Genomic DNA, 12,535 nt, shown 5'->3' with positions numbered 1-12,535 from the left:
ACCTTCATTTTTACCTCACCTGCATGCAGGTACTGCGTTTCAGAACAGTATTTGGATACAGCATGCATGAAGCATATAGATTAAAGCATATTCCCAAGGCATAGCTTTTCATCATAGCAATGTGAAAACTTAAAGTCAGACGTGCTTCAATAAAACAATACCAAATGTAGAATTACCTCTGTTGTCTTCCAGTGAAGTCTCTGCACTGGGGGAAATTTGATCTTTTGCCAAGAAGATGCTTACTCTGTAATTTTTTCCCAATCTTTGAACTTTTGGGTGGGAATTCACCCTACTGATGTATTTTTATGCCACATGTCACTTTACATTTGTAAAAGACAAACACCTGAATCCTTAACAAGTCTGGTTGCTGCTTCCCTGCTCTTCCTGCCACTGCTGTGATCCTTCTGTTCCTATGTCTTTCCATGGCTCAAGAAAGACCTTTCCCTTAAAAAAGATCATGAACAATGATTACACTTCAGAAAATCAGGTAAGCAAATGAACAAGTATTTAGTGAAGTACAATGATACTTATTCCTTTAGCTATTATTTTAGTATTTTCTTCTTCACTGGCAGTTTTATTCTATTGTAATTTTATAAACAGCTTGTAGGAATGAACAGAGAGGATGTCCCATGAACATTCTGCCTATGTGAAGAATGTTCACTATCAGTCAAATAGTTGAAAATAAAAGGAAACCTTGTACTGATCCTCATTAATATGTAATAAGATGGACTGTCTTGTTATCTTGGAGTTACAGACCACCCTCTCATGTAGTAGACAATACCTGCAAAGAAGAGAAATAAAAAAAATTGTGTTTGTAGGAACAGCAGTGTATTTACCATAACCAGAATTGCTCTGAGGCAGCTGTGCCTGTGCTTTCCCCCTGAGCAGTCACATGGCTTCTGAAAACTGTGATAAAGAAAGGTGTGTCCCTTCCCCTGTTGGAAAGTGGCCATGTATATATGTCACATTCTCCAAATCTACCTGCCCTGTCACCTAGCTGCCACATGTGCAGGTACACGTGGAATGACTCATGGCTGAAGGCTGCATGTGTGTCCTGGTCTGTGGCCATGCAGGTTTGGTCTGTCCTGTGACCTCTGCACAGCATGGCCAGAGGTTGCACAGCTGGCTTGGAGGATGTGCCTCCACAGTCCCACTGTGCTCTGTTCTTGTGCTGTGGTTCTTTAGGCTGCAGAGGTGAAGGCACACAGTGGAAAGTCTGTGACACCTTCAGAAGAAATGGCTTATTCAGGCTGCCCAAGTGATCACCTGATTTGTGCCTTGCTGCCTCTCTGTGCTTCAGGGACACTGTGTGAGGTGGTGCTAAGACTGAGCTGTAGCCTGGATAAACTGCTTGGTGTGCTGTATTGAGCTCATGAGCTCACCACTCCTGCACTAAAACCACTCTGACTCACTAGCTAGACTTTCATCCATTAGTGTAATTAAAAAATAAAAAGAAATAAAGCAAGGTAATGAGACTTCTTTAATAATCTCTGTGATTAGAAATATAGAAACCAGAAATATAGAAATAATTTCATTTTAGTATAAGTGGACTTTATTTAATTGAAGTTTTAAAAATGACTATGTTTTGAAAATTTAACAAGCTAAGTTTAACTGAACTCCAAATGCCAAAGCAAAGGTCATGACTTGTTATCAAACATGTAGTCTCAACATTTTTTTCTCGTGTTAGGAGTGCAAACAGATGTTTTGAAGGAGTAACACATTCAATTTGTTTTGTAAACAAGAAACTGGAAAGGGAATGCCTGTCTGTTTTAGCCTTGTGTCTTCTGAGGAAGGAAGGCAGGCCAGCAAAGAGATATGTTCAGATTTTCCTGAAAGATGGACCAACCACAAGCGGGAAAAACAAACTATATCTATTACTTCCCTAGTTCCCTTATCTCCTTTTACCCTGGATTCCACTTGGATGCATAAGAAGCCTATTTTTTACTGATCTAAATCTCAAATGTCACTTTGTTCTTATGCAAAACTGCTACAAGTGTATCAAAACCTAAAAAGCATACAGAGTTTGTACTGATGTGTAGGTGCTGGACTCTCCTGATTTGATCTGAATCTTGTTGGAAAATAATGGGTCAGAAACTGGGAAAGACATGCTTATTTAGTATCCTTCAGCATGAAACCATATCAGTAGACAGATTCACCTGGGAAACTGAGTAACGCCCAGAGTCAGGCATTGGCTGGGAGCTAGCAGAGTGCCTGATTGATTGGAAGTTCTGGCAAAGCTTCAGACTGGTATCCCTTCCCCCAGACTGGGGGTCCATTCAGAGGCTGAGCTCTGGGATTCTGTTTACTGTACTATAATAAGGATAAATAACAGTAACTACAATAAGGATAAACTGCTTGAAATCATGGAACTGTCTGCTTAAATGTGATTAGCCCTATGGGAATGATTGGATGGGTTAACATGAAATAAAAATACCAAGAAACTTTGTATATAAAGTTCTTTTTTTATTTTATTGCAAAGCATACCTCTCTGGACTTCAAATTCTGCTTGGGTGGAAAGGACAAAAGGCCAAGTGTTTTCTTAGGCTGTCCATTATTAGTTACTGGAATGAAAAGCCTTGGGGTGGGGATCTGCTGGCATGCTGATTTTCAGTCTCCTGCTCCTGGCCGCATGACTCTGCTTCTTCCCTTATGTGACTTTGCTGCCAGTATGCTGATTCAGCTCACTGAAGCAGCAGAGAAAAATCTGATTTTCTATTATATTCTTCAGATTAGTTTTCTGCCTCCTCAGTAAGACAAATTAGTTCATTGAAAAGCAGAACAAGGCAAGAAAAAAGACCGGATGATTGAAAATTGTATGAGACAGTTTGGATGCCCCTCCTCTGGTTGCTGTAAGATGTTAGATACATTCAGCTTTTCTTGTCTTGGGAATTGCCCTGTAAGTATGATCTGTATGTTGATGTGGAGAAGGTGTTTTTCATTGATTCTTCTGAAAACTGCCACATGCCTTACTGCACATGTGAATTTTCCTCTTTCTGTGAGGAATATCCAGGTTAGCACAAATTCTTAGAGTACTGTATGGATGCAAAAGGGGCTATGAGTTAAACAGGATTATTTAGACAAATGTGAGCACAGATCATGTACATCTAAGCAGGCAGGAAGGAAGGAATTGGATCCTCAGATGGGAAATAGAGAGTTGACGTTAGGAACCTTTTAACAGGAGCATTAACTTTGTTCAGAGCTCAAACTTTTGTAGACAGACAAAGGTGATATAATATTCCCAGGAGCTGGAAATTACTTCACCTTAAACACTCCTTTGAATTTAACTCACAGAGAAAATGACTTCAGGTGAAATACCTCTTGAAAACATTAGTGGGAGGATTTTGAATTTTGTAATGACTTTTATTTAAAAGCCATAAATATAAAGCTTATTTTGGCACGTCAGAAAATCAGTTGTGTTCCATAATGTCACAGAATTGATGCAGAAGATTGCTTCTGGATATCTGTTCAGTAGAAGCACTAGCATTAAAGATTAAACATCATGTTCTTCTCTGCTAAAAGGTCCATTTTAAGGGCTTGATAGCTATGGCTTCAGGAAACTGCCATTGTAAAAGGCGAGGAATCCTTGTATCAGCTGAATCTGGGGTTGGAGGGCTGACCTTACAGGGTAGGTGCTCAAATCTCCCTTGCTGAGAAGCAAGTACCAGAAATGCTGTAGAAACAGAGCAGTCTGATGCAGTATGCCCTGACCGGCAGGCTGTGTCTTCTAAGGGTTCTCCCTAACTCTACAGTTGTGATGGCTAGTGTGGTAACACATTAACTGGCAGAGAAACCTGATAATTTGTCTGAACTTTCACAGAAGATGGGATAATAAGTGATTTATTTGTATTTTTGGTCATTCAAAGTGGCATGCAAGTATGGCAAAGAGCTAGCAAATTGAACTTTATCAATAATAACCTCTTCTCTAGCACAGATAGTTCTTCAGCTTTGTCTGTAGAAGTGGGATACCCTACAGCTAATGACTACAGTGAGGGCTGAGTTGACAGTCCTGAGATGTGGAGACATTTAGAGGAAAGCAGTGGAACTGGCTGTAACACTGACAAATTAATTTCTACCCTCTGGAAAATATCACTGACTTTCCCTCTGTGTCTTTGGGCCAGGAAGAAATACCCAGAACAATGAGATTAGAAACAGATGGATCTACTCTTATGTTAGGAGTTGGAAAACCTTAATTTTTTAGCATTTTAGGAAGAGAAATCAAAACATTTTTCAAGTTCTTTGCACATTCAGTGTTGCACTGCTATGTACAGTTGATGCACATAAGCCTTTCCCAAATGCTATAGACATTAACAACATCTCTCCAGTAACTGAAAGAGGATACAGCTTTATCAAGAATGTCAAGCATTTGTAGAAGCAGAGTTTGAAAACACACTAGCTGCACCTCGCCAGGTGGCTAAGTTTGCTTGATAGTGTTGACAGGAGAGTAAAGCAACACTGTGCACTATGTAATTCGTTCCAGTTGCCAGATGGAACTGGTTGGTACTGCCTGAGCAGACTAGGCTGTTCCTGCACCTTTCCACTCACTGGCTTTTATCTTCATTCATCCTATCTTCCCTTCTTTACAAATAGTAGAAATGGCTTCCTTATATACTCCTTTCCACCTCTAACTCTGCTCTGAAATACTGTGATCTTGCAATGAGTACAGAGCATTGTAGCTCAAGCATTACTTGTCAATAAAATCAGAAAAGTGGAGAAGCAGGAGCATAACAGCAGGATGGGACAGCCAGATGAGTCTTAGAAAAGATGTCCTCCAGGAAGTGGAACAAGAGCTGTAACTCTGAGAGCTCAAAGGGAAAGAGGAGCACAGCAATCTGACAGAGGAGGCACTGCTAATTGCAGTGGAATTGCTGACAGTGGAAACAGCCTCTATGCTTAGGTAATGTCAGGGAGAAAAAGGTGTCAGGAAACAGGTAAACAGGCAAGGAAGGTTTGGCCACTGTCTGCACCTCACTTACCTCTTTTGGCCTGACTGTTACACATACAGAAGTCTGCATGACTTCCTTTATTGGAGTTGTCCGGGAGAGCAGTGGAGGAGCTGTGCTGTTATCCACAATGCCCCAAGTCATGTTCAGAATAGGCAGTTCAGTTGCTTTTGGGGGGCCAAAACTTTTTTCCATTCTGTATACCAATGGGGCCCTTCATCCCCTGTCTTTGCATAGTTCTTGAATGCAAATCAAGTGTAGGACTCTGCTGCTGAGGCTGTGGGCTCATGGAGAGGTTGAGGGGGGAGATGAACTGAAACAGCAGTGACTACTGCATCAAAATAATCTCAAGAAGAATGGAGCAGCAAGTGTCAGTTAAGCTGATGGTGGAAGGATCCACCCACTATGAAGGAGAAAGAGATGAAGGACAGAAAAATTGTGAGTGCTCTTGCAAGGCAGTGGCTGTCAAAGTGAGTCCTGATATCCAGATCTTTTTCTGGGTCATTGTTGTCCTGACTGACCGTCAGCAGGGAACGAGGTATTAATATTGTGACTTCTTTTCAGCTTCTGGTAATCTCATATCTTCTCTGTATTAATAGGTTTTTGTGCATGATGAGGAAGAGTGCTTAACAGCCAAGATCTTCCTTCATCTGCACTAGATTTTTACTGAAAAAAGGTGATGATATTTTTATGATGTGGCAGTCTTCCTCAGCATGTTGCTCACTGATGTTACTGAACTGGGTCTTCTGCAGTAATTATTGGATTTGGCTTGATTCCTGTTTCTAGCCCTTTTTTTAATTATTATTTGATTGGTTTTCAAAACAGTTTCAGAAAGTTCCTGCAGGGTTGTCCTTGCACTGTCTGGGCACTCTTAATGCAGTGAGCTAAGGCTCACTGATAGTGGTGAGAATCAAACCCATTTTGATGGGAGAATCTCCCATTTTTCTTGGGAGAAAGACAAAGCCAAGTAATATATGTGTGAAGGGAGAGTGATAACAAGGGGGAAGGACAGCAGTTGAAGTGCTGGGTGCTGACTTTGAATTGTAGGAAATATCTTGCTTGGGTGGCATACGCATTTGATGAAGTCTGTGCTTCCAAATGCTGTAAGTGCTTATGCGTATCAACTCAGTGTAATCTTTTGTGGGGTTAATAGCAGTAAATGTTCAACTTAGATTTTCCAGATTGTCTGGAGGTTTAATTCTTTAAATCCCTTTGGGTAGAGGTGAAGCCAGTGCATAGCTTGGGCTGTGTGCTGTGACCTGGAACAGGATCTTGCTGGAATACACTAGCATGGGTGGCCTTCAGGAAGGAAGGCAGATGTTTATTGATATGAGGGGAGTGCAAGGGGGAATAGAGGGAAGTTTAAAAATTAACAGAAAAAGCCCTCAGCTTTATCACTACAAATAAGACCTTTCAGCTGTGACTATCAGTAAGAAAATCAAGAGCAGACCTGCTGCAAACCATGTCAAAAACATACAAAGAGTAACGAGACTGGAGCATCTTAAAGTCTGAGCAAAACAAATTTGCATGCCCAAAACTGCAGTACATTTGTACCACTGATATGCATAAGGTGAACGTAGCACAGCAGTTGTGCACCAGTGATGGTGGGTGCTTGGAGACACCTCTCAGGTGGTCATGGGGTTGGCTCTGGCAGTGCTGTGTCCCTGGCAGGGAGGTGCCAGTTGGATACAGAACATCAGATCTTCTTCATTAAGCAGATTTTAATGGAGCAGAAGCTGAAGGAGTGGAGGAGGTTGAGGAGGGCAAATCAACACTAGAGAGGTTTTGCTGGATGGAGAGTAATGTTAATACATAAGAAACCAGAATACAGGCCCTGAGCAAGCTGGGTAGGACAGGACAGGCTGTATAGAGCCAAACAAGCTCACTTGCTGACAGGGACTCCTTCAGAACCTTCCCTCCTCACACCCCTTTGCTGTTGCATCTGGTATCTCCATTTCACCCAGCTCTGCCAGGTTTCTCCTGCTCCATGAATCAGTGCAGGCTGCCAGCTGGAGCATTATCTGCTTGTGGGCTGTATATGCTGTGTTGGAGTTGTAGGGGGAAAAGTCCTTGGATATGCATTTCCAAGTCAGGGCTTCTGTGTGTTTCTTAGTTTCCATGCACCCCATCCCATTTGCCAGTCTTCGTGCCATAAGCCACCTTTCCCCCCCACTGCTGTCAGTGTTCTGCAGTCCCTCTCCTACAGCCAGTGGCTCTGGGAGTTCCCCATCCCCTTTGGCTTCTCCAGCAGTGATGCTGTGCATCTCTCCTGCTGTCACCTCCCTAAGTATCCTCTCTTTTCTCCCCACCTGCAGTGTAAGTTGTCTGTTCAAGGATGGGCAAGACTTGCAAAGCTGAGTTAGCCAGACAGGGTGAGAGGGATAGGGCATATTGATGATTTCCTTGAAGAACCCTGGAAGTTCATGCTAACATGGAAGGGGTTGAAAAAAACAAACTTAAGTCAGTAGATGTAGCCTCTGTTTTCGTGTTTCCTTTTCACATTTTCAGCCAGTAAGAATGAAATCTTCCTCTAAAATCTGAGTATGGATCAGAAGGGATGTTGCAGCTTCACATACAGACAGGAAGATAATTTCTTTTGAGCAGAGTACTAGGTCATGCTTTCCTTGCCTAAAATGTTTTGAATTTCTTTTTATGTAGCTGACAGATGCTCTTTACTTGCACTCAGCTCTTAAAACTGGCTACTTTCCATTTCACACAGAACTATTATTAGCAGAAGCTTGGGAGCAGATCAAATTTGATACACCATGAAAAATTGTGCAAATCCCTGCTTTTCTGTGTAGGAAAGCTGAGGCACAGAGAGGCTCAGTGCTAAAGGTTAAGCAGTAATTGTGTACCAGAACTAAAATTAAACATGAATTTCTCATTTCAGGTTTTCTGCTTGCCTTTTGGCTCGTACAGCTGTTTTCCAGTGCTGGTAACTCTAGTGATGTGGTTTTGGCTGTTTAAATCTAAAGCGTATGTGTTTTCTCTCATTGTCTCAACCTGTCATATTTATATTTACCAAAACTGAGTTATTTGGACTACTCACACAACCTACAAAGATTGATGTAAGATTCGTGTGGTTGCAAATCTTATAGAAATTATGTAATTTTGTACAGGATTTTACAGGATGATTTTTAGTCACTTGCAGAATACAGCTTTTTTCAATATATAGTGAGCCTCTTGAATAAAAAGGTCTTCTGCAGCTAAGTGTATTAGAAGAAATTCATATTCTTAGCTGAAAAGAGACACTGTCCAAAACAATTATATTGGAATATACAAGAAATAAAACTTAGAGTATAATATTTAAAATAATTTATCATGTAAATCAAACTGACTGGAAATGCATGTACAGGCCATATCCCTAGATAGAAAATGTATTTCAGTCGGCTGAAATGTTAACAAATATAATCGTGATGAAGCTTCTTGTGCACTATTAGTCCTTAATTTCAAAAAGTTTAATTTAAATTTTCATTTCTAGAATGGAACTTTCGTATAGTGTCTGTGCTACTGCTTGCAATGAAGTCCTGCAATGGTAATGTCAATCTTGATAATATCTATCAATCTCAGATTACATTATCTGGGAGTTAGTAAGTTTATGTAAGTGTCCTGTACTTGATTTTGGTACAAAGCTTCAGGACAGTGTTTAGGCACATATTTAAACACTCTAAAATACTGGTTAGACATCACAGTCAATATGGTGTTATACACAGTTTTTTGGATTTTATGTTCATTTCTTTATGAGGCATTTTGTGCTACGTATACACCCTGTGTGAATAGTAAGAAACAGCATATAAGAACAGCTTCCTTAATGCATTGAGAATATCATCTGGTAGGTATTAAAGAAGCTCTCTTTAATTCACAGCAATTAGATGTAAGAAAAAAGAGTTAGATATTTCTCACAAAAAAGGTTTGTACAATAAAATTTTCTAGTATTGTAGGACAGCATTCAAGTGGTTGATACCATCATGTATTTAGTACAAGTTTCTTGTGGATTAATTTCTTCTGAAAATATCTTCTTCAGTTTTCTCATTATTGTAACTACATAATTCTCATGTACAATTCTCAGCACTGTCTCATGAGCACTTAATCAGTTTTCACTTCTCCAGGTGCACAATGGTAGTGTGGTGTCTGAGCTATGAGACCACCATAGTGTCCTTCAGAAAGTCAGCTTGGGTGTTGACTCATGTTGTAATTTAGATTCTACAAAAGAGTGATTTTACACAATGGAAAATTCAGATGTTGAAATCTCGTTGACTTTCAGAAAAAAGTTGTGAACATAACTTCCCTTTGTGCTTTTCTACAAACCTGGGTGTGGCGTTCATGTACTTTTGCTTTCTTTCCCCCTTGCTCATATGATCTCTTTCTGGTGTTAGTCAGAACAATTGTTCTCACATGGGCTGGTCCTGAAGGGTGGTGAGTTGTTAATGGAATGGTGCATGTCATCTGCTCTAAACCAATATACAGTATTCTGGGGTAACTGGGGATAACTGCTCTAAAGTTGCTTTCCTGTTTTATGAAATGGGCAGCCTCCTAAGCCTGTCCAAATAAACAAAATTGAAAAAGAAAAATACTTGTTTTGATGTCTGGGTGTTGGAGATGTATGTACTGGCACTTGTTTTTCTTTCCCTGGGCATGATGAAATGCTGCATTGGAGCCACCTTATTTTTCTTGGCTATGCTCCTTAGTTTCTGTTGTGTGGATGCAAAATAATAAAAAGAACTTGAGCCACATCATATCTGGGAACTTTTAGTTTAAAATATGTCCCAGTGCACAGATTGCACTACACAGTTGAAAAAGAAGAATAACAACTAGCTTAGTTGTTTTAATATAAGGTTTATAAGAATCAGTCTTACATTGAGTTTTCTTTGAGGTGTTGCATACCTTTTTGTCTTCCTTTTCTTTCAGGCACTGTTTTCACTCCAGCTGCTTTTGTTGAACCAATGTTCAGTTCAACATAGAAAGGGTTTGATCAGCACACTTGACAAACAGACGAACAACTGCTGAAGAAACAGGGACTTCCTGCGTTGGCTTTGGTTGGATTGGATCTGAGATCCTTGGTTGGATCTGAGATGTTCTATGATTGGGGTCAGTGTTGGAGTACCTGTACTTGTGTGGTTATGTCAGGCTTTCTTATCCTTGTGGTATTTCAAGTGTCATTCTCTGTATTTCTTGAGTATCTCTGTAACTTAATCCAGTGCTCCTGGCTTCCCATTCATGTCCATTCAAGGCTTCTTCCATTGTGCTGTCAGATCTGTTCGGGCACTTGCACTCTTAACAAGACTCAGAATGGATCCACCTGAAAATAACCATTTATTTTGGTGAGTTGCTTTACAGAGAGATCAGCTCCCTGATCAAGTTCATCGCTTGGTTGCTCAAACATCCTGGCTGGCAGAGCAGAGAGGGATCTAAGATAGAGAAATATTCACACCATGTGCCACCAGTGCTGTTGCCAGACAGGAAACCCATGGTACTGCTCTGCCCTGAACTGCTTGTTTTATACACTCTGCATCTGATGGACCAAAGACATATCTTACTATCCTTGACTCAGAACATTCAGCTCAAAGTTGACTAAAGGGAAAAGAATCCTGTAGGCACACAGTTTGTGTGGAGTGGGGCTGCAGCTGAGCCTCATCCCCAATGGGCTGCAGCTGTGAAAAACAGGTGAGCAGCATTGAAGGTAATGAGATTTGGACTGCCCAGGTGTACTGACCAATCACCAAAGGGAACAGAAGGCACACAGATGAAATGCATGAACATAAGTGGTATAAAATGTTGAGTTGAAGAACAAGAAAGAGCAGATGCTTTGAAGCCTTCTGGTGTTTTATGGTGTTACTCTCTATGGGTTGAACCCTTCTGAAGTTGTATGATGATACTCTGCATATCATGACAGTCTCAACTGTGACATATGCTGTAATGGAATCCTGGTTTATATTTTTAAGAATTACATTTCACATGCTCCTATTAGGAGCCCTGGAGACTTTTTCACAGTCCCCTTAAATGAAAGATGAAGTGATATCCAAGAAATTCAAGCTTCCTGTGTTTGCTTTTAGCAGTAGAATCCAGCTACAGGTGGTGAAGCTGCAGAGGAGCTGTGGGATGATATTGATGAATCTGGTTGGATGCAGTTTCTGAATTTTATGGCAAATGACATCATGCTAAATGGCCATGTTCTCCATTGGTTTCTCTTGTCCTGTTTTTTTTTCTTTTTTTTTTTCTTTTCACATTAGGCAGAGCTGAAGGCCTAATAGCCTTTTGACAGTGAAAGATATTTAAATCTGTAGGCTTGCTTTCTCTCAGTTCCATAATCATTATTAGAACTGAAGAATGAGGTAGATAAAGGGAATCGTCCAACATCAGAATTGCATTTAATCATTCTGGTCTGTGAATAAGAGTTTAAAGATGTGATTATAGTTTGAAATTACAGAAAGGGAAAAGAACAGAAGATGCATTTTTGTTGCTTACAATAAATGGAATAAGAAGATGGAAGATTGTCTCAAATTTTATTCCATTCATTGCTCATCAGATAAGGTAGGAGTATTTGAGTTAATTTAAATAACATTTTTCCTTTTATTTAAGTGAACATTTCTGAAACAAATGTATCCAACTGCACAAATTTTATGTGCAAATTTCTTTTCCTCTGTCAGCCTGATCTCTGTGGAAAATGTAGACTTAAGATATGACAAGCGAAACCTTTGCAGTTGCATCCACTACATCTGTTCCTACTGTTATTGCACAAATGTGGGTCTTGTATTCTTGGAAGGGTTTGGCATTTACACTGTGAGGATCCCATGCTCTGAATTTCTCAATGTAATGCACTGGCTTCTCAGACAAACTGAAAAGGAAAAGTGTTTCATGCAAAGCTGGCAGATGTAGTTTTGCTCATACTAACTGTGAAATGACACCTAATGTTTGTGATTTAATTTTTTTTGGGAATCAGTGGATTTCCTTTTAAAATTACCAGATCTGCTATGGGTCTATGTAAAAGCATGAGTCAACTTGCAGTTTTAAGAAAAACAGTGGCTGCATAAGATTATCCGTACTGTTGAGAATGAATTTGAAGCAGTTCTGCCTTTCTCTATATCATAGCAATGGATTACTTCAAGTTCAATTTGTGGTTTCCTATACTCCCAGCTTTTGTTTTTCGGAATTTTTGTCCACTATGTATTTGTGCAATTAGCTCTCCCTGAGTGTAGTACTTTGAACTTACCATTTCTGAATTGCATCTTGTGTTTTTTTCAAGGCCATTTTGAAATCTGTTTATTGCCAGCATGGTGCTTGGAACACTGCTCAGCTTGTTTTCATTTGAAAGGTGTTTTTGCTACATTAGCAGCCAAGAGAGAAATGGAAACAGAATAAGATCCATGCACCTGTCTAACAAGAATTCTATGTAAGTACTCTTAGTGTATGAAATTACTTAGAGAAACCTAGTGAAAATTACTCTTTGAATAGTTTTCCAACTTGTTTTTGTGGTCAGTATACAATATCTGTACCTTGACAATAGTCATGTGTTTGGTTATGAACATATGTGAGACTGTATCAAAAAGCCTAATTAAAGTAATGACTGTGTCATCCTCCAAGGTATCTCCTACAGC

The 12,535-nt window shown here is 40.0% G+C and overlaps 1 long non-coding RNA gene across 1 annotated transcript in view; it reads left to right on the top strand.

Annotated features, from left to right (window-relative positions):
- Positions 1-12,324, top strand: part of LOC120499927 — a 55,521-nt gene extending 43,197 nt beyond the window's left edge. The window contains exons 5-6 of the long non-coding RNA XR_005626997.1: positions 9,849-11,471; positions 12,184-12,324. This is a non-coding gene — a long non-coding RNA (uncharacterized LOC120499927). The remainder of the gene's footprint in view (positions 1-9,848; positions 11,472-12,183) is intronic.
- Positions 12,325-12,535: the final 211 nt, after the last annotated feature.

Source organism: Passer montanus, unplaced genomic scaffold (assembly GCF_014805655.1).
Source record: "Passer montanus isolate IOZ18808 unplaced genomic scaffold, ASM1480565v1 scaffold17, whole genome shotgun sequence".
Taxonomy (NCBI): domain Eukaryota; kingdom Metazoa; phylum Chordata; class Aves; order Passeriformes; family Passeridae; genus Passer; species Passer montanus.
The sequence above is the reverse complement of the archived record's forward strand: the minus strand, read 5'-3'. Positions and strand labels throughout refer to the sequence as shown.